This window comes from Lates calcarifer, linkage group LG5 (assembly GCF_001640805.2).
Source record: "Lates calcarifer isolate ASB-BC8 linkage group LG5, TLL_Latcal_v3, whole genome shotgun sequence".
In the NCBI taxonomy this organism is placed as follows: Eukaryota; Metazoa; Chordata; class Actinopteri; family Centropomidae; genus Lates; species Lates calcarifer.
In genome coordinates, this window is record NC_066837.1 from 21,172,604 (window position 1) to 21,194,492 (window position 21,889).

A 21,889-nucleotide genomic window follows, 5' to 3' on the forward strand; every position below is an offset into this window, starting at 1 on the left:
TGCCATCCTTCCTGGTCAGGAAGAGCTTAAAGGATATCCAAAGAGAAGCGGCTTATTATTGTGGCAACTTATTGTTCCTGACAACCAGTGTGTCTTATGACTCACAGTTACCACAGAGACCAAAATCCAGTGATGCAATCAGGAAGGAAAACTGGGTGAACCGGAGTGACAACGGCCACAGCTGAGTGCTAAAGTAAATGTGCCTGAAACAGCAGTAAACTCTGACTGCACAGAGGACACTTGGGAAACCTCTGAATTCTGTTAGGGTTTTCACAGATCATGGATCCTTTGCCTTTGCTTATGCTTTGGTGGTTTAAAATAATTGTTTTTGGACTATTTTATTCAGAAATATGTTTTGGAGCATGTTTGCTTTGATGGGATCTCCTCTGACCAAACTCAGTTGTGATGGCTGCTTCCTTGCTTGTCCCATCTTAGCCCCACTAAGTACCCCCCCTTTAAAAAAAAATAGTCAACTCAAATCCAGGATTCATCCCAAAGGCCTAGGGCTTTCAGGAACCAACCATGACCTATGTAGCAACCCCAGTTCAAGTCCAGCCATGGACCTTTGTTGCATGTCATCTTTCTATAATCAAAACTTGAATACAGGCACCAAATGCCCAGTGTCAATAAACAACAGGGCTTTGGTGTCGTGTCCGGGAGCTTAACACAACATTTTTCACACAAGAAAAAAAGATGTGTTGTACTAAGTTTATTTTCATTTTGAAGTTGAGGGATGTGGTCCACTTCTGAGCTTCACTTCTTGTAGAAGTACATCAATAGTGCTTACTCCTGGTATTTATCTGACTTGTTATGTCTCTATACATTCTTGCTCTCTTATCTATTTGGCATCTTGACAGGAGGATCTTTAGATTCTCTATAGTTGACCATCACACGTGTCTTTGTCAAACTTGAGACAGACGGGAAACCCACCAAAGTATCTAATGACAGATATCTTAAAGCCACTGTAGACAGGCAGAATAAGAACAAGAGCAAAAAGCAGGCAAAAGGAAGGATTACACAACTGATGGCGGATCATAAAGCACAGGGGATTATCTTTTCAACCTTGAGGCTCAGAAGTCTGATCTTTTTCCCGCTGGGATAAAGATCAATCAGATGTTAATTCAAGAAAAACTACTGCAGGCTAATGGTTACTAGGAGCTGCAGCTTGTCACTGGGCATCAGCGTCAACTCAAATTGGCTCAGCTCACTTGTCTGGGAATTTTACATTTCTAAAACCCACATTAATCAGAGCAAGAGCATTTTATAGAACAAAAGTCATCAAGTGCCAGATTTTAAACACTCTTGCCCACGGTGGATTACAATGAATACTCCTGAAGGATAAGCTTAAATTTGTACATCACCAATCACCTGTTGCTGGTGCTGTAGTGGCAAGTGGCATGATTGTCCACTGTTAAACATTGTTAGCACAAAGCGTCCTTTACAATTCAAACTGGAACACTTGATTGAATATGGGCAAAGTGTTTTCCTTGACCTCATAAATTTTAAAAACATGAAAAATCGAGGATAAACCGTGAAGAGAGTGACTTATCTCTTGGACTACACAGTACAAGGCTCTTTGACTGATTGATGATTAAAATTTATTTAGTAATTTCAGCACACAGGGATGACGTTTCCAATAGTCTGGGTATATGAACCCAAGATGAACTCTGGAGTGGAAATTTGTTCACATTTTTAAAGATTCTCATGAAACCAGAACACAGCCTCAGTAAACCCTTGGACATTTATCTCCAAGTAATATCCTTAATTTACAATTCCCTGCTGTTATTTCCAAACATCAACTTGACGTCTTTGGTATGAAGGACCCAAGGCACTGATGTCATGTCAGCTTTGTAGACATGTATTGCAGTAGCTTAGATTGGCATCGTAGACGTGTAATCTGACACATGGATCTATGTCAAAGGCCATCGCCTTCTAGGAGGGAACATTTAGGCGGGAGGAAAATGCAGGTTATCGTGTTGCGTCTCAATTAGCCACCGATTTGTTGGCGAGGCAGGTATATGCCAGGATCACCCCCAGGGTCCACATTGCAGTGTCAGATTCAATTAGAAATGATCAAACACAGGGAAATGGAGAGGGAATGAGAAAGAAAAATAGGGTAAAAGAGAAATGAAGATGGAGAGTGACCTCACTGAAGGCCTGTTGCTGCAATCTCCGTCTGCTGGCCTACGATTAGGGGAGTATCGGCGGCGAGAAAGATCCCTTTGATATGTTTTTCAGCTGTGCAGGGCAATACCACAGCTATGCACCAAGAAATTCCACAACTCCCTTCTTTCTCTCTCTATCTATCCCTCTTCATCCTCCCAGGCTGACAGCACCATCTTCATCCCTCAATCCCTCCCCCCTGGAATATCCTTACACCTTCCTCATCCATTATCACTGACTATTAGATAAAAAAAAAATGACGGGAGGATGAAGGGAGAGGTGGATGGGAAGCACAACACAGCAGTTGGCCTCACTGTAGGTTTTCCAAATGATCGAGCTACTGCAACATCAGATGGTAGACAGAGTTTCACCACAGGACAAGAGAAGGGAGAGTACTGCAGTTCTTTAAAGTCGAGGCGGTGACTTGACTCCATTTACAAGGTGCCTGATGGAACGTACAGACTGGTCATTTCTGTTTTTGTCTCCCACACACACTCGCACAAAGACAGCAGTATATTACAATATCAGTTCCCCCGGGGTAACACTCTGCACCAATATTCCTTTAAAGTCCTCCCCTCTGTTTAACCAATCAGAGAGAACGCCCACCATCACAGCGGGCTGTTCTTGGATCTAGTGTTTGAAGACAAGCATGAAGGGATCTTTCCACATTTAAAATGAAGGAAAGGAAGATTTATGGTTAGTAGGTGGGCGATGTAAAGCAGTATTGCGCACGGAGGATCTAAATCGTCACAGAAAACAAGACGCTATCTGAGGTCTCTTATTAACAGCCGACAATGTTGGATGGCTTTAACAGTGCAGCAGGAGATGATCTGATGGCCCAGTTAGTAGCTTCTGTGAGTCTTGTTTTGTTACAAGCTCTTGATAAATATCATTCATGTCGTGTTTAGTTTAGTTTCTTTGATTTTTGTTTTAAAAGCAACAAGCAAAAAGTAATTCTTTAATCAAATTTTCTCTATATTTCTTTTTAAAGCAATAAGCACTTAACCTTTGGTGATATTTCAAAAGTTTGTATAAACTTTGCTTTTCTGTCAGACAAAATGCAGCTATCTCTATCCTTCTCTGCATCCCTCGCTCTCTCCACTCTTGCCTCCAGCCTGTGTGTGAATCCACCCGTCTCTAATCCTCTTCCTGTACGGCTGACTGAAACCTCGACGTTCATTTATGCGACTCTTTGTTTGGCATCCAGTAGAGGGTGTCTGCCTCTGCCCCTCCTCTCTCTCATACTCTCCATTCATCCCTCCATCCTCCTCTTTAAACCACTTCCGCCCTCACTCCAACCCCCCCTGGTCCCTTCACTCGTCTGTCCTCTCCTTCACTCATTCCTACCCTCTCCCCTCATCTGTCTTTCATCTCCTTTGTCCTCCATCAGGTCCTCCTTCTCGCTCACACTCTGTCCACTCTCTTTACTTGCTGAGAGGACAGTGCAGCGTCCTGGCAGCTCTCCACCCTCCTAGCCTGGGAGGAAAAATAAACAAGCGTCCACATGTTCCCAAGGAATTTTAATGACTTCCATAACTCTGGCTTCTTTACCTGCCAAACCCCAGGCAGTGTGAGGGAAGCAGCGGACACTGGACAAGGCAGTTGAGCAGCACTGATGACGAGCTTTGCGAGCCTGAGCCAAGTACTATTCTTTGAAGTGATAGGAGTTGGAGTTTTCTCAAGTGAGAAGCCATATAGACAATTCAGTTACCTAAAAATGCAGAATACAACTTTAAATTAAAACGCACATGTCTAGTGTCACTGTTTTATAAAAGTAGAGTGAAGGAAAACAAATGCCAAATCAGCTGTAACATGCATATGACAGATTCCTCTCTCACACACTCTACTTTTGCATCAGTAATGACCAGTGGAAGAGACCTTAAATGTCCCATTGTGCTGGCCTGGTATAACACACATTAGATGCCATAGTGACGTGTTGCGTCATGATAAGTCCAGCCTCACAGCAGAGGATAACTGCACTGACCCATGATATTACAGTGCTACTTGGGAGCATGGCCAAACCATGACCGTCTCTGTCCTCAGCTGAGCTGTGTCAGTACATTAAACTGGTTTGACATTTGTGGTCAGACAGGAAACTAGAGCGAAAGCACAATTTATTAAAGTTCCCCAATGTTCAACTTACAGTACTTCTGTGCTCTGTAGCCTCAGTGGTTTAGAGTCTGTGGTCTGCCTCAATCCCACGTTCCTGCTCTGACTTTATTCTTTACCGAGGCTACTATCAGGGCTGTAAAATCTATTGGTAAAGGTCCAGTTTGCTTGAAACAATCAAGTCTGCATGATGTCAGTGTTGCTGACATCAGAACGGCCACACTTGAGGCCAGGGAGAAAAGACCTCTATTTTTTATACAACCTGTTCAAGGTGGGAATGTTGCACCATTATTACACCTTGCTGTTCTGTATAAAAGGAACAAAGGTGGAATGGCAGAGCATTGCTTTCCCACCTTTAAGCCAGCAGCGGAGGTAGTCACGAAGCTGAATCAGCATCTGCGTAAAAGGGAGAGCCAGCACAGCAGGACAGACACCAACTGACACCACAGCTGCTGTGGTACACGACACACCTCTGATTCTGCAATGAAAAATGGAAAAAGCTTCCAAGACAACCTCAAACCCTGCCTTAGTTTCACACCTTTGCATTGCTAGCACACAGAGGCTTTTATATATGCGCTTCTGCAATTTCTCAATAAAAGGTTTCCACCGGCAGACCACTGGCAGGCTTTGATTGTGAAACAGCAGGAGTTCTGACAGCTGTGTAGAGTGTGACATGCTGCCATATGGAAATTTGGCAGAAGTGACCCATAACCAGTGCTGGATGGCCTGTGGTGTGTATAAAGTTTATCCACACATAATTTGTTTGTAAGTGTGTGTGTGTGTGTGTGTGAGAGTAAGAGACAGCTCCAATCTGCAGTGATATAAGGCCAGGCCAGGCTGACTGACTGACTGTCAGGTAGGGAAACTCTTGCTGGGGAGTGTATTTTTATGGGGACCATGACCCACATGTTGTCAGGTTGAACTCCTGTGACCTGACCTGCGACGAGATGAGGGGTTGATGGAGGTCTCTGTCAAGGGCCAAGGCAGGGCAATAAATCTGTGGAATTACTCTTGTCAGACCAAGTATAGAGACATATTTAAGAGCATGAGAAACAAAAGAAGAACCAACTCATGGATGAAACGGCTCAGTAAAGTCTATTGTAACTTTACACTACGGTTTTGCATCATGTTTGCCTTGTTTTTTAATATCAGTTTTTGATTTTGGGACTGCTCAGCCAATATACTGATGTTTTTAACATAAAGGCTGTGTTATATCTGTGCATTTTTCTCCTGCTTGGCCTTCCCTTCACCTTCATTAGCAGCACATTACAAACTCAGACAATGTGTTTTATTACACGTGTCAGCGGTGGGGAAGACTGAGCCCACTGGCAGGACTGGTGTTTAGATTTCTGATCTCCTCAGTTCTGTTTTTCTTTCCCTCTAAACCCGAGACCAGCTGCAGAGGAAATGACAATACGAGGGGAAAACAACAGAGATTAATAACATCTCCTCCCACCTACCCCACACTCCCAACTCACTAGCTCATTTCTCCCTTCATGTATCCCAAAGTGATCTTTTTTTTTTTTTAAATCTGTCCGTGAGGCATGTTCGACCTCCCACCCCACATCTCAATCTGCACCTCTACTCATTTCATCTACAGGTTTGCGACCCCTGACCTAAGAAAGCTGATATGTCACTCTGTCTTGCACAAACTGAGGAAGCTCACACACTCATGCATTTATTGTTTTCTCTCCTCCTTTCCCTCTTTGGACCCCATCATCTCTCATACACAAGGAATCTGGGATGTGTTCTCCAACTTCAAGCCCACAATGATTAGTACGCCTTGGGGTGTGGGCCCACAGAAACTCTCATAAACTGGTGAAGTTTGAGCATTACAGCTAAACTTAAAAAAGAGATTTATCGGCTCCTCTTTGTTTTGCATATGTAAAGAACCTAATGGAAATCTTAACAGTACAAAAGCTCCATAGCCCTTTCATAATCTCCTGACAGTTCTTTCTTTATCTGTTCCCCTTTCATTGCATCCATTTACATTACTTTTTTTGCCTTTCCTTCTACTGTTTTTTTCTGTAATCCTTTAGGAATTACAGATACATGCTGTCCAACAAAAGAAGCACAAAGGCACAGACCACCACAAAGAGTATAGAAAATCAAAAATAGCATCATGTCCAGTAAATCTGATTCCACAGGGCAAGATGAGTACAATGACGGTACAAACTGGTCACATCCTAACTCTAATCCAGTTTGTGCAGCAAATGTAAGAGACAGGAAGAAAAGGAAGCTAATTCTTACAACTGAGACACAAGTACAAGAATAACAGGATTCACAGAGGATGAGAACCAAGTAAAACTGAAAGAGGATGAGGGTTGGAACTGAAAATTCTCTTTTTGTTCTCTTTGGAGAGAACTTCGAATGACAGATTTGATTTCCTCAATAGTGACTCAGCGATCCATTACTGTTAGCTATGCCCAGACTTAAAACAACAGGGGCTGCCCATTAAAATATCATGCCTACACTCAGTACAAACAATTTGAAATTTTCAAATGGCATAAAAGCATTCCTCTTCTTTTTACCAACACTGAACATCCTGAGTGCATACTTAAAACTTCTAGCTTCCCTTGACTTGCTGTAGTTAAACCCATAATGAATACAATACAGCCTGAAAGTTAAAGTTAGTGGTGGACTGTGCCAGTCTAAATACCTATATCCCCTCATATTTCTTGCAGTATTATTTAGTGTCTTTACACCAATGCTGCTGATGCAAGTTGCACTTGTCTTTCTTTGCTAATTTGGGGGAGACTCTGTTAAAAGACAGACTGCGGCTGTGGTAAACACAGCCTCTGCTTTAGTAACTAGGTTTGGTTATAGCCAAACATCAAACCACAGCTGGTTCCAGCACTGAGATCTTCAGCTCCACTCTGATGCAATTCCCTTGATGGGAGATGTGGGACGTCAAACTGCAGTCCCTATACTCACTGAGGTCTGCTCGCATATCCCCTTCTGGACGGGAGAAACCCCATCCTGACTTCATAAATGACTTCCAGGTTTTGGTTAAGAAACAGGGAGGCTGCGGAGGAAAGAAATGATAGAAAGAAAAAAGAAAAGGAGAGAAAGAGATTTAAGGGGAAATTGGGAGGCTGACTGCTTAGCCTCCTCACCACCAGAGTCAATATTTGCCAGGACAGAAAATCTTCCCACTGAACGATGAAGTCATTGTTTTCGGACTTTAAAAACAAGGTTGTGTAGGGTTTCGCTTTATATCCCATGAATATACTGTAAGTTTACACATGTGCGCTCAAACTGGTCCATTTGCATGATTCTCAGTTATGTAGGAACTGACAAGGCCAGGGCAAGTAAAGCAATATCCTCCTTCCTGTATGCTCCAGTCCCCCTTTCAAAATCACTCAACCTGCTACACATCACATCACACAGAGCTGCAAATCCCTGCAGACAAATGTCACATCTGGAACAAACTGACGATTCATCAAATATGTTCTCCTTTTTCTCTGAAATTCTCACTTTCCTCTCAGAGCTCAAAGTCCAGGCCTCCTCTTTTCTTTTTTTTAGGAGAATCCAAGGATTATAGAGATTGAGAAATTAGCACTTATTACCTAGCATTCGTAAGCAATTGTTAAAGTCAATGGGGCATTAACCATTACAATAAAAAACCCTCATAAAACACCTTTCAAACTGTTTGTTACCTTCTTCCCCCCGCTTACATCTACTACTGAACAACCAACAATGGCTTCAGTTTGGCGCTGAACAGTCTGGTGCTAGTTTTATACAAATAGAAACCCTGAAATCCCCTCTTTTCAAACAGCTGATCTGCTTTAAGACACATGATATTGCCTGTGACTCAGCACTGGTCTGTTACTATCACTGCCAAGACAGAGAGTGAAGCTGTCCTTGACGAAAAGGAGACTGACCTGAAACTGTGCTTGTCAGATGCAAACAACGTGCTACATCTGGAGAAACAAATGTTCATCAGGCACCTTATCTTCAAGTTGAAGTACAACTTTAGGTCTTATACAGTAAATGGGTGTACAGTAAAGGAGTAATATCTGTAGATGGGAAAGTGAATAGCTTGAGCCCAAAAGGAACGTAAGCATAATGGAAAGTAAAGGTTGGTCATAACTGCTGGGGAGAAATGTCCTGTTGCATCGTGTCCCCAGGGCCTGAGTCATTTGGTGGTTTCGATCATTATTGCCAAATATTTCATTTGGTGGAAACTTTAACTCATAGTGCAACATTCAGTAACTGCGAGAAGTCTTAATATTTGTCTTCTGAAAACATACTAAAGCCCTGACACGTGGAGTGTAACAGGCCATTTCTTGTTTTCTTTTCGTGTGTACCGAGGATGGGAACACTCAATATATATTGGATATCGGTCCTCCAAAAGCAGCCGAAACCTTTCTATTCAGCTGTTAGCAAGGAAGTAGTATTCAGTCTGATTTTAGTTTGGTTGGTCAGCTCAACTTCAGTTGTCTCAGACTGTTGAGGGCTGAGATGTATCAGCATTTCTTTGATTTCTGTTTTCCTGTGTCAAATCTTTCAAGTACTTGCTCTGACAGTCACTATTTTTCTGACTGCTGAGCTCCTGGAAAACTCCCAAGGCTGGAAAAATGTTGTTTTGGTATGACAAGTGGCAGCTGTGTCTGGCCATGTCATAGGCTGTGATAAAACTGTGGTAAAGCTTATTAAATAGCATTTTAAACTCAGTGACTTTAACACTTATTGCTTTTTGTCTTCTGTTGTAATGTAATATAAAACACAGTCAATGTACACTGCTGCCTTTTAATGTACATTGTTACCTTTTGTTTCATTGTTAAAAACCCACAATGAGTGCCTGTCCTCAAAGCTCCCACTTTGGGAACCACTCTTCTATCCATTGCCCCAAATCTACAGCATTGCTGACTTCTTTTAGCTGTGTTTTATTCACACATAAGATGTATAGAAAATATACAGAATTTTTATTATTGGGTCCTAAGTCGTAGCAGATTAGAAACTATGTTAACAGTTTATTGAGATCTCACAGTAAGTCTGACAGGTGCGTAGAGATTCTCTCTTCTTCTTGAACACATAACTATGAGATCCAATTTTAGTGACAAGTCATGAGAAACGTGTCAGCAGATCCAGCCGGTGAAGACAAGTTCAGCAAAGCTTTCCCATGAACCCTGACCTTGGCCAGAGCCATCTATAAAAAGTGCTGGGAGAGATTCAAATCATCATCGGTTTCACCCTACAAGCCTCAACTGACTGCGGTGGAGGCCGACAGGGAGCCCCGGGTTAGCAGGGTCTAACCACTGCTGGGCAGAGAGCGGAGCAAGCCAGACATTTCATTTGGTATTTGAACTGATATTATTACCCAGAGGATTATAAACTGGATATAGTGAGTAGTTTCTCCTTTTTGCAGGAATCCTGTCTTGCCACCCTCTCAGACATGGATCCAACACTAACTGCAGCAGGATGAGAGGTCCTCAGTAACTCCAACAACAATTCAACCGCCCAGCATCAGTGCCTCTTTACTTGGAGGCTTTTCTAAGAATCAGATTAAGTAACAAGGCTGTAACATCTGTGGGAGAGGACAACAATAAGCTAATCAGCCAATGTCAACAAGGAAGTCTAAAGGAAAATGAGGATCGGTTTGACTTGTCCATGGGAATATCAAGTTTTAAAGCCCCTCAGTGCTTACTGAACAAAATGATCATGACTGCACAACATCATCCTGTTTTCGCATTGCTGATTCAAAGATGTTACGTTCTTGCTTTGCTGTGTGCAAAGAAACCTGATCACAGTGAGTCTGGGGCCCTGCGTGTGCACCTGCATTAAAGCTGTAATGTGCTGTCCTTTTTGTCAAAACTCACATTTAAGCCCCTCAGTGGGACACAGCCCAAATACATTTGGTTTAGCTTAAGAGCTGGACCACAGTGTTCTATCAGACCCAAATCACAATCATGAAAGAGAACCAAAAAAAGACTCAGAGTTTCATTAGCCAGGAACTGACGGCAATGTTTTCTTCACTTTCTGGGCCAGCAAATGACGCCCAAAAGAGTACTGAGTGTGCATTTTTATATAAACAATTTAGACAAATTTAAAAGTTACAAATGTACACAGGGTGTACATAGACACACACACACGGGGACACACAGATACACGACATACACACAGAAACTGTGGCTGGGGATGACTCTCTTGAAAGCAAAATTAAATGCAGCTGACTCGGACAGCTGGAAACCATGCTGTATGACATAATCACGGGCAGGCTAGCCAAGCTATTTAACACACACACACACACACACACACACACACACCACACACACACTCACACACACACACAGAGCCCCATTACATAAACCAGTGATTTACAACACAAGTTAGAAAGAGGAGCAACACCCATTTCTTGGATGATAAGACACCCCCTTCCTGTCTTTTTGTATAACACACACTTATTCAATGACACACACACAGTCTATCATTCCTCCTAAAGTGGAAACATAAGGAGAGGATCTGGAGAGGTGCTTGGGTCACCGGGGTTGATTGAGACACCGGGACAATACTTCACCATTGCAGTTCACCTCCTCAGGCTCAGCATGTGGGGAAAAGTAACTTCCTTTGGCTACTTTTAAAATGTTATCGAATTACATATCCCAGGTTTGAAGTGCAGTAAGTCAAATGTAACACTGAGAGATCTGTCTTCATTTGCCACAAAGATATATCTCAAAACCTTGACCCAAGAGCAGGCATGTGGTGTTGAATTCAGATAGATACAAGAATTTCCTTGGGAGAGGAAAATCGAGGCCAACAGGACTGCAAATCAACGAGCCTGAAGCAGCAATATTTTTCGTCAAGGGCCCCGGCACACAGAGTCATTCCTGAAACAATGAGAAAGCCCCAGAGAATGGCCAAAAGACGAAGACCAAACAAAGCCTGTTGCAATGGTCCTGTTTTATTGCTTTTCTACAAAAGAACTCAGTACAAATATTTGATTTGACGTTTCAGGATCTGTTAGAGGACCAAGGCCATCACCATGGCGACAAGTTCCATGGAAGCAGACTGTAACTATCCTCTGCAGAGAGCTGAATCTCAAAGCAGAATATTTAACACTTTGGCTAAACATCTGCAAATCAAGAGTAACAGCAACTGAAACTGCAGAAAGAGCCATACAATTCTGAGGCTGTTTTGAGCACCACATGCAGAAAGTATGCCCACACATCGGTGGTAGGACAGCACCTAGCTCCAAAAGAACTCCTCTCAATTAGTGAGTAATCTACAATATGACTGTAATAAGATCCAATATCCTCACACATACAGCCAAAGAGAAAAAAAATCCAAATGTACCTGGTGAAGAAAACAGAAAAGTGGTGACACACAAAAAAAAGGACATGAGGAGGTCTACAGGAGGCAGTATCGTGGACACAGGTGAATGTGTCACTAAGGTGAATCCCATCAGACTTCATCATTTCAGCACTGAGAAGACGAACTAGACAGCAAGTCAGGATTTATTTGCCTGCGGCTGGGGAAAATATTTCAGCTGTACTGATCAGGAGAAACAGTCAGATGACAGGGAGTATGAAACCCCCAAAAAACACAGTTTCCCTTTGGCTATGAAATGTGTAGACATGAAACTGACATTTTGAAGCTTTGTGCACAGCTTTTTTTTTTTCTTTTATTGTACTGAGGGATGGTCTTACAGCAGTGAGTTCTTGTCCAGAACAACTGCAGCACAAACAAGATTCAACTTGGACTCAAACCTCCTTCATCATACTTCACTCCTAATCCAACACATGATTACAGTTTGCTGTCAGATAAACTGCTCAACTGAGGGGAAAAATCTGTGGCAAAAATCTGTTATGTTGAAATCAGAGCTGACTGGGCCGAAATGGTGTGCAGATTTGCTGTGCTCGTTCTCCTGCTGAGGTTAAAGAAGAACAAGAAAATGAGCAGAAATGCTCCAGAACCTTGAGACATGGAATGCAAATCCTCGATCATGCAAAACACCTCCAGCAACATAAAAAAAACAAAATCAAATAAACTGCAGCAACTGTTGGCAGAGAATTCAGAGCTGGCAAACAAATAACAACATGAGCAAAGAGCAACCAAACCACAGACTTTCCCATCAGTCAAGCATGAAAGGGGGCCTTTCATAGGAACACCCAGAAAACAACAGTCAGAAATAGAAACGACCAGCTCCTAACGGCTCCTTATCGCTGTTCAGTCAATGGTAAACAGACACCTATGAAAAGACAGATCGACTAAAGCACTTGACTGTATCACTCCTCCTTTCCCTGAGGGGGTAAAGAGCGGGACAGGAGTCACAGGACAGAACTCTCAACACTCATTTCTTAACATGTAGAATATTAAACACAGGTAATAGCTTGTAACGAATCAATGTGGCCCAGATGCACAAAACTCAGCCCCCTCTGCAAACTACAAGAGCCTACCTACCCCCCACCCTGCCACCTACCCACTAAGCATGCTGACACTTGAGAGGGCGGCACCTCTCTTCTGCACACAGAAAGCCATCTCAGGCCCATTCACAGCTCCCAGCTCTATTCTTCTCCATAGTAAAAGAACTCTTGATGTGAAAGGAGGGAAGAGGGCCTCTGCTATTTCATTTAGCACGAAGCAACCTAGTCTTCTATTCTCTATGCGGCTTCAAAGTTTCTCATGCAGCCTGAACTTTTGCATGTGCTATACTGGCAAATATAAAACACAAACATGTATGAGATTATCAGATTCATATTGTTTTCCCCCTTGGTGCTGTGAGCTCTTGGAAATGTAAGAACTACACAGAGCCAATGAAAGTGGACAGCAATGAGATAGCAGCCCTGATGGTGGAGAACACAGCATCCATTATATCAGTCCACAGGGTGCACACACACAGGCACAAACCATGCAACAATCAGCTAGCATTGTACAGAAACTGCAGTACAAACCTGCTGGACAGCCAATTAGAGTTAAACTGCTGCCTGCGGGTCTTCCTCTTCACCAGACGGCTGTGATCCACCTGCACTGCAGCGAGTCCTCTGCCTGTGCTGCTCTGCTCCTCTCTCTCCTCTCTCTCTCTCTCTCTAACACGCCTCTCCCATTGTAGCAGTCTAAAACTGTTGCTGCCCTCTTTCCTTCACGCTCCTCCTACAGTATCTCTCTTTTTTTCCTTAGTGCTCCTCTCTCCCCACTGAAGCAGGAGCCGCTCTGCTTTATCAGTGCAGACTGAGAGTTACACTGATAGAAAACACACCTTATCTGCTGCAGGGGCGACAAGAAGACCAGCCAGCATGCGGAGAAGGGGGGGAAACTGTGAATTCAGTTGGGTGCTGATGGTGGTGGAGGGGTTGAAGAGGGGAAGGGGGAGGGGTTACCTTATTTAAATTCACACACACACACACACACACACACATAGACACAGGAGTGAGATGACAGGGTCTTTTGCCCCCAGGGTGCTTCAGTGATCTTTTGTGAAAAAGCTCCAAGAATACTTAAATGTGTTTATTGATTGGCCCAGACTTCAGGGCAAAGTGACTAATCAGGGTGAAATGAAAAGTAAAAGTCTTCTGAAATTAAAAAAAAAGACTGGATTTACTCCCTCTGTCTCTCTTTCACTTTCTTTTCCTCCCCCATTATTCCCTCTTAGCTACCCCAAACCTTTTTTGCCCACCCCCTTTTTTCTTTTGAGACCAAACTTTTAATTTAAATCTCTCCTCTTGTCTCCTACTCACAATCACTGTTGCTAAATTTTCCAAAGTCCTTGGCAAGGCACAAAAATGCCACAGCTTCTTAGGTTTGACAAGAGAGCCTTCCCCTTATTTCCCTCCACTAAAGGGTCCCTCCCTCCCCATTACTCCTCCAAAAGACATCCAGCACTTTCCCTGATAGCAGCTTAACAACCTCCTCATGTGAGGAATCTCCCTCCTCACAAAAGAGTGTGGAGGGGGATTTGACCAAAACAAAGAAAGGAGGGAGGAAATGGTATTTTAAAAATTCGAGAGTTGGCATGAAATATCACAATGCTATATATTTTGTAAGTTTTTTTGTATGCGTTCAGGGTTTCAGGAAACATCTGCAAAACAAATCATGCCAGATTAATTAATAACAAAAATAATCGCCAATTTCAGCACTACAAGATATAACATGTTAATGAGGGAGCTTTAGAGGTGCTGGTAAATAGGTTTTTGTTAGCTTAGGAGAGAGCCAGACTAGCTGTTTTTATGCTAAGCTAAGGGGCAGTGGGCTAACTACATGTTTAGCACACAGACATAACAGCGGTATTAATATTTTCATCTAACTTTTGGAAGAAAGTGAACAGATGTGTTTTCCCATATGTCTGTTCCATTAAAGGCTCAAAAGTACATAAATAGTAAAATGTTAAGTATTGCTCATTGGTGGACATTCTGGGGTCCATATTTTCTGCAGCTTTAAGAGGACATAAGGTTTAGTGCTGTCACATTGTTGTGATAGGGTCAATTTGTTAACTGTGGTGATATAAAAAGAAGCCAGGGAAATGACATTAAATTAGCATGAGAAAGGCTCTCTCGCTGACTAGGCTGTCCAAGCAAAGTTCAACTGAGGAGGCACCTCCGCAGTCCTTCCCTTTCCCTTTCATGTCTTTGAACAAACCATTCTGCATTAAGCATCATTCACTTGAGAGAAACGATCTCCATGCTGTACATTACAGGCTTTATGGACATCATTTCTTTAGTGGGTTTTCAACAGCTTGTAAGAAGATTGAAACGTTTTCCAAGAGGCCTCAGATTTCTCCGAACTCTGTTTAGAAGAATTAAAAAGGGCATCCGCTGACATTTAACTTCCCTCACGTAAAGGCAAATTGTTGGTGTGTGTAATTTATGGTCAGCCAGAGCAACAAACAAATCTCAAATGAATTTTTTAATTGCTGCTTCCTCGAAAACGCTTCCACTTGGAGGGTAAAAGCTTGGCTTTATTGCTGACCAGCACAGAAAAACAAGGCAGACAATAATTATAGGAAGCAAAAATACATGCTAGTGTCCAAACGGCATGAGCCAGCTGCGCCGAAATCAATTCAGAATCAATTATTCAAGCTCAGAGAGGGGGATTATGGGGAGATGCAGTCCAGCCAAGCTACTGTATACCCAGCTGTCAATCTCTAAGTGGAAGGGATTCCCTGCTTACTCTGCTTGTCTGTGCGGTAAGTGTGGTTTCATGTTTGTCAAAGTACGTCTAGGACGAGAGGATCAATCCCTCGTCAGGGCTGAGAGCAGTGAATCTCCCACATTGGAAACTATTTAGTTGTGGTGTGTTCAAGTTGCACTGGAATAAACGGCATCCTCAAGTGTTGTCGGGCATAATTTGTAGCTGACAGCTAATGGGTCATGCCTGCAGAATCTGCACAGTCCTGCGTGGACCTCACCGGCCTTAAGACACTTCACATGCGACCACCTCACATGTGCATATTACACACAGGAACCAGGACCACATCCCTCTAGCTCTCAGACTGTGCATACCTGTCCCAGAATAAACCTCGCCCTCTGGCCTCCCGCTGCATTGCTGGAGCTGGATGCCTGGTCTAACATTAGCACATATTTGAGTGAGATGTGCAGGGGCCCTGCGGCACTCTCCATGGGTTAAAAAGGGATGCATGTCTAGATTATTTATGAGTGAGATTGCTAGTTGTAACTTTCTACAATACCTTCTTTAAGGAGATGTAGGAGGAAGATGGGACTGTGCACTTTGCAAATGGCAGATGGTGTAGGCATAGTGTATGTTAATAAGCACTCATACTGGTAGGTAATTATATGGTTCAAGTAGAGCTGAATGAACTCTTAAGTCAGTGTAAAGATGTAAATCCACACTGGTTGTTAATTCTACGTGCTTACATAATTATGCTCTGTACCTACTGTAGTAAGACTGATCCATTATAAATCAACAAATCATAAAGTGCTTGTCTGTCAGTATTGCTCCATTAACAGATCCTGAGTTGCTCATCTTGAAACTGCAGACTCAGCAACTGGACATAAAAGGGTGTTGCATATATGTTTATGATCTGATTATGTATCCCACAGACACAACCTGCAGCTGAATATCACAGCAGCTGCTGACTTTAGAATCTGAAACCTCTGACTTTTACATTTCAAAAAGTCTTCCATCCTATCCACATTAAACCAACACAACAACAGTAAACTTTATACTCTATTGTCTCTAATTTGAACACAAAAAAACACAAAATTGTGCATCACAGCCACTATCTGGTATGAGAATGAGACAGATACAGCTCTGTTACCCTGCTGGGTCGGAGAGAGTTAAACATCCACTAGAAAACATACACATCAACAACAACAGCTGTATTGTGTGACAGACTATACTGACATTTAAAGTTAGAGATCTCAAAGGGAGTTAGATGCAACAGAAAGTTGGCTTCTCAACATTTCTGCTGCACAACAGCAGATGGTGTCTAAACAGACATTAATCATTTTCCCTGTCAACACTACATTCAGGGATGCGAGACCAGCGTATTTTTTTAAGTGTTTACTCTGCAGAGTGTTTTTGTCCTTGACTATTTGGACTGCTGTTTTACATTCGACCGCATTCATGCTGACAGTGTATCCACTTTTATTTGCCATCTTGTCCCATCTCGAGCCACAGTAAATGATTCTTGGACATGACCAGCAGTTCTTTCCACTGTTACATGTGACAAATATGCAGCTTTCCCCAATCAAACACTGCATACCCAGCCAGGAGCAGTTAAAATGCCATACCCACACAACTGCAGCATCAACCAGTAAAAAACAATAGTTGTCTATTTTTTTGCCCATATACATTCTTATGAAAAGGACATGATGTGCCTAAAAATCAGATCTGCCCAGACTCCAACTCTGCACATGCAGAGTGAATAAACCTATTCTACTCCCTGCAAACACAAGGGGATAGCAAAGCGACGTAACTGCTGACGCAAGCTCAAATCCTCTGAAAAACCCAGAGGAAATGCTAGGATTCACCTGCAGCAGCCTGCAGTGGCCAATTGGCCTGCGTCCAGCATTGAAAGCAAAGTATGTATGTGGAGTAGAGTGGAGCTGATGCAGGGAGGCCTGTGTCACAGTGACTGACTGTGAGGAAATATGGGCGACATGTTGTCAGACTGAACAGATAACGCAGAAAGGATTTATGGAAGCCACAGTGGAATGTATTGTGTGTGTGTCTGACATAGTCCCCTGTATAGCAACAAACAGCATGCGCTGATACTACAACACCTGTAATTGGTTCTGAGAAAATAGGAGAATATTATGGATCTGGAAGATCTGGAAGGTTTCTTATTTCATAGTTCTAGATGTTGACAAAAAATGACATTTAATGAATAATGCATGAATAAATGTCGCACTTTGTAATAAGTAAACCTGACAAAACAGCTCCAAGCACTCAGCTATATAGATCATCCAGAGTTATTTCTCCTTGTTTATTCACAAAATTCGGTTCACTCATGTCCTGAGGCGACCTGACCCCCACCCCTCGCAATGTGGGGTGTGGAGACTCAGCCTAGTCTATGTAGTGTAGGGGGGCGGGGGGGTGTTCATTAATTCCCTGTGTTGACTGTAACACCATGTGACAGAGGTAAACATAGTGTTTCAGCTAATGAGTCCATGTCTGGCACAAGGTCAGGAGGTGCTCATTATGGTCAAAACGCACACTGTGACAGGGACTTAGAACATGTTTCCAGGGTTAATTTAAATTCAATAATCCAAATTCTTTGAATGGTGACAAAAGGCATTTTGTTTAAAAGTGACTTTAGCTGAACCACTGTGCAGAAAAACAATACATATACACTGACGGCCTCATAATAATGATGTCGGGTTTAGTGAGAACATAAGTCATCTACAGCAGTTCATAAAAACATGAAAATTCAACTTAATCTCCCAGTGAGGTCCAGAGGGAGCAGTTAAAACATGAAGCACATCTCACACGTATCCAAGGGGGTGGGGTAGGGTGGGGTGGGGGGTTAGGGCCGTGAGAGCCCCTCATCGACAGGAGGCCTGGGCTTTAAGCCTGCCTGACTCCAGTGGAGACAGCGAGGGAGAGCTCCAGACAAACACAGTTCGCTGCCAAGCATCGTTACTTACAACACCCACTCCACTCCACAGCACATTTCCACTGCCCGCTGCCAGATTCAGTAATGATGATATTAGATAAAAACCTCCATAAAAAAATAAAGAAAAAAATCTCTCCAGCAGAGAAAATAAAATAAATTTGGGATGCGCTATTGGAAACAAAAGGGTTTGGACATTTTCAGAGCATTTTTATGCATTAGGACAGAATGACTGAAGGGCATAAATATTTTTAAATCATTGCGTGGCTCCATTGTGAACAATAATGCGTAATGGAGGCTGTCAGTACCCTCTAAATTTGTGGTTTTTGGATGAACCAGTGAGTAAAATAAAGAGTAATGATGTTTGTATAGTGCACTTTTATGACAGCTATGATGACGCTACTAATGAAACTCTCTATAATATCTGGTTCTCCTGAGCAGAACTGACCCACAGTGGAGACAGTAATAAAATTGCAGGGTCTGTGATTACCTGCTTAGAGTTCCAGGTGTGTGAAGTGTCTCATTTACAAAAAAAATAATAATAATTTGATAACAAAATGGGATCAAAAACTAGTTTTAGTACATGTAAATGTGACTGAAGTGAAGTAGCTTTATTTGCCTGCTGCAGGGCACAAGCAACCCTTAAGATAATGAAGTTTATAATAAAGTTTCCTTTGCAGCAAACACCTCTAAAACAGACTAGCCTGAAGTATCTAGAAATGAATGGAAACTGCATGATTTTTTAGAGCAATTCCAAAGGCAGCGCTTGCACCATTACAAGTAAAAGTGTTACTAAAAAAACAGTTAAGGGGCAAAGCAAAGAGGAAGCACATCGTATTCATAATACACATGTATTTGTATATCATTCACTGATAATTTGAATGTTGCTAATGCTAATGTTTCTGCCCACAAAGACCTGAATGACACTTACCTAATATCACTAAGAGGGATACAGCATGTAACAGAAAAATGAGCCATGACAAAAATACTCTCAGGTGGCTTTCTCCTTTAAGACTGACCTGACCACTGTCAGGCTTCAGCCACAGAGCATCCTCCCTTTACTGCAAGTCCATTTTCTCCTCTGGTGTCATGAGGAGGCTCTAATGAATCAGCCTATTGAGCCGGGCAGAGCTGTGCACCGGCTTTGACACTGCCAAAGTGTGTGTGTGTGAGGAGAGAGAGAGAGTGAAAGGTGTGTGTGTGTGTGTGTGAGAGAGAGAGAGAGAGAGTGAAAGAGAGTGTGTGTGTGTGTGTTGCAGTCCAACTTTCCCAGCCTCCCAGAACACAAAGCTGTCGTCTGTGGCCTCTCAGCACTACAAAAGCCCCACAGGCCACCAGAGCTGAAAATGAAAGTGTGTTGAGTTTGTGTGTCCTTGTATGTGCCTATATGCTTATACTATATGTGCTTGACTAAATTTGAGTGTATGAGTAAAGAAATCAAGGCACATCTGCATGTGTGCAGTCTTTTCATATTTTTTATGTTATATGTCCATTCGTATGTGCATGTGTGTATGTGGTCAAGCTGTGGCCACAACACCAAGTCTCCATTTCACTGGGATGTGCCTAATGATTAGAAGAAACATCATGTGGCCCAGAACCAGAGTCACAAATACAAACTCAACCACAAAACAATGGCACACAGACAGATAGCCATAAAGCTAAAGATATATCACCAGTGCAACAAGACCAGAATTCTTTCTTCCATCCCGACACAACTATAAACAGAGGGCAACAAATCATATCAAATGCGGCTGTAAAACACAAACCAAATACGCTACATGCACAATCAGGCTCCGACACAAACACACACAAATCAAACCCCTCCTCCAGCTGCTCTCGGGACTGTTGAGTCACCAAGGAGACAGCTGTTTTTCATCAGGGAAACGCCCATTCTGATCATAATTAAAACAGTTTATAACAACAAATAAGTATGTGTCAGTCCTTGGAAAGACTCCTTTTGATTAATATCAATGCATATGGTCACCATAAATCTGTCTGTCTGTGTCCGTGTCCAGTGACTGAAACAAACTAAATTATCTAATAATCATATCCAAATTAAAATGGCTACATAAGTTTTTCTTGTGTTGATGTGAACACTTAAAATCAATAAATTTAACACAACAGGCAGGATTAACAAGAATAAACTTGTAATGGGATCAACCCCTGTTATGCTGGAGGGCTGGGCTGAACATGATTATACCATTATCCATGTCAGATGTGCCCAGCCTTTTATGATTTACACCAAAGACTCTCCCTGAAGGTCCAAGAACTGCAGGTCCTTTATAGTTTCCACCCTCTGTAAAATCTATCCCTTTGGCCAGATGCCTGCAGCCTATTTTATGTTTCTGTATCGCTGCCTGTATCCACTAACAGCTGCCCATCTCTGCAGTAAAAACTGGTATAATTCACAACCTCCTTTGTCCTGCAGATTCCCCCAGTAGTCTCTAAACTGGAGCCAACTTATAGCATGTGTGCTGTCTTGTCTTTGACTGAGTAAGTGAGTGAGAGGCAAAGACTTGTCTGACTCTGTTAGTGAAGAGTATGCAGCTATCTTTTTAAGATATAGTGGAGTCTGTGCCTTTAAAATGCACCAGAAACACAGACTGTTACACAAATTATTAGACCATATGGTCCAAAAAGCTTATGAACAAGAACCAAACTGCAATGCATTTCCAAAAAGGGAAGAAGGAAGAAATACTCAAATGGCAAGGAGCAGTACGCAGACGAAAAGCCAGCAAACCCCGAGAAAGGCTCATTAAGTATCAGGTATGTTCCAGCTACTCTCTGTCTGGAACTAGATAGGGCTTAAATAAACTGGAGTATCAGTTTTGTTGGTGTGTATGCCTCTGCACCTAACTGTCGTGATACTGAACGTATCAGTAAATGTTCATAGACAACAAATCTGCTTTCGGCCAAAATATCCAATCTCACAGTACAATACTTTTTTATGGTTCAGTGACGTTCACAGTGACGTCAGACACAACGTGTTTATTTACATGTAACCAAAACCACGAATCTCTCACTAACCTCAACCAAAGTGCTTTCGTTGCCTAAGCCTAACCACAGATGGGACCCTGGATGCAAACCTCACTTTGTATCCACCCCAAGCACCTCCTGGTGACCCCGCTGCTGCTTATTAAATGTAGCATTTCATTCATTCATTCATTCAAAATTCTGAACATAATCCAGCCAGTGACTACATTCCCACCACAAAGTAATTGGAAAAACTGTTTAGTAGTATAGGAACAGACTTTCTAAGAGACACGGTTGGTGTATGTGTGTTTTTACAGATGCAGTTATGTGGGCAGTCGGCATGTGTGGTTTGGAGCAGCAGTGAGATAAGAGCGGCTGTGATGCCATCCAGACGACTGGAGAGGAGACGGCAGCCAGACAGAGCCAGTGCCAAATCAAACCAGTGTCTCAGGTCACAGAGCTGATTAATTGCACCAAGTATTCAACATGGGAAAAGCTATCTGCGGTGATGGCAGCCTGGAGGTCTGAAAAGCTGCCATTTCACTGAGAGATTGGAAGAGGCTGGTGGCACAGGTGGGAAGTCTTGGTAATAGGAGATGAAGGAGCCCTCAGGTAAATGACACGAGTTCTCAG

At 42.6% G+C, this 21,889-nt stretch overlaps 1 protein-coding gene across 2 annotated transcripts in view; it reads right to left on the minus strand.

The window, feature by feature from the left end:
* Window positions 1-21,889, minus strand: part of add3a (adducin 3 (gamma) a) — a 99,665-nt gene that overhangs the window by 55,055 nt on the left and 22,721 nt on the right. Inside the window, exon 1 of one of the 2 annotated variants that reach the window (XM_051070745.1) lies at window positions 13,167-13,269. The exons of the other annotated variant lie outside the window; for it this stretch is intronic. The gene's annotated coding sequence lies outside the window, so the exon portion shown is untranslated. Of the gene's footprint in view, window positions 1-13,166; window positions 13,270-21,889 lie in introns of those variants that run through there. 2 annotated transcript variants of the gene reach the window in all.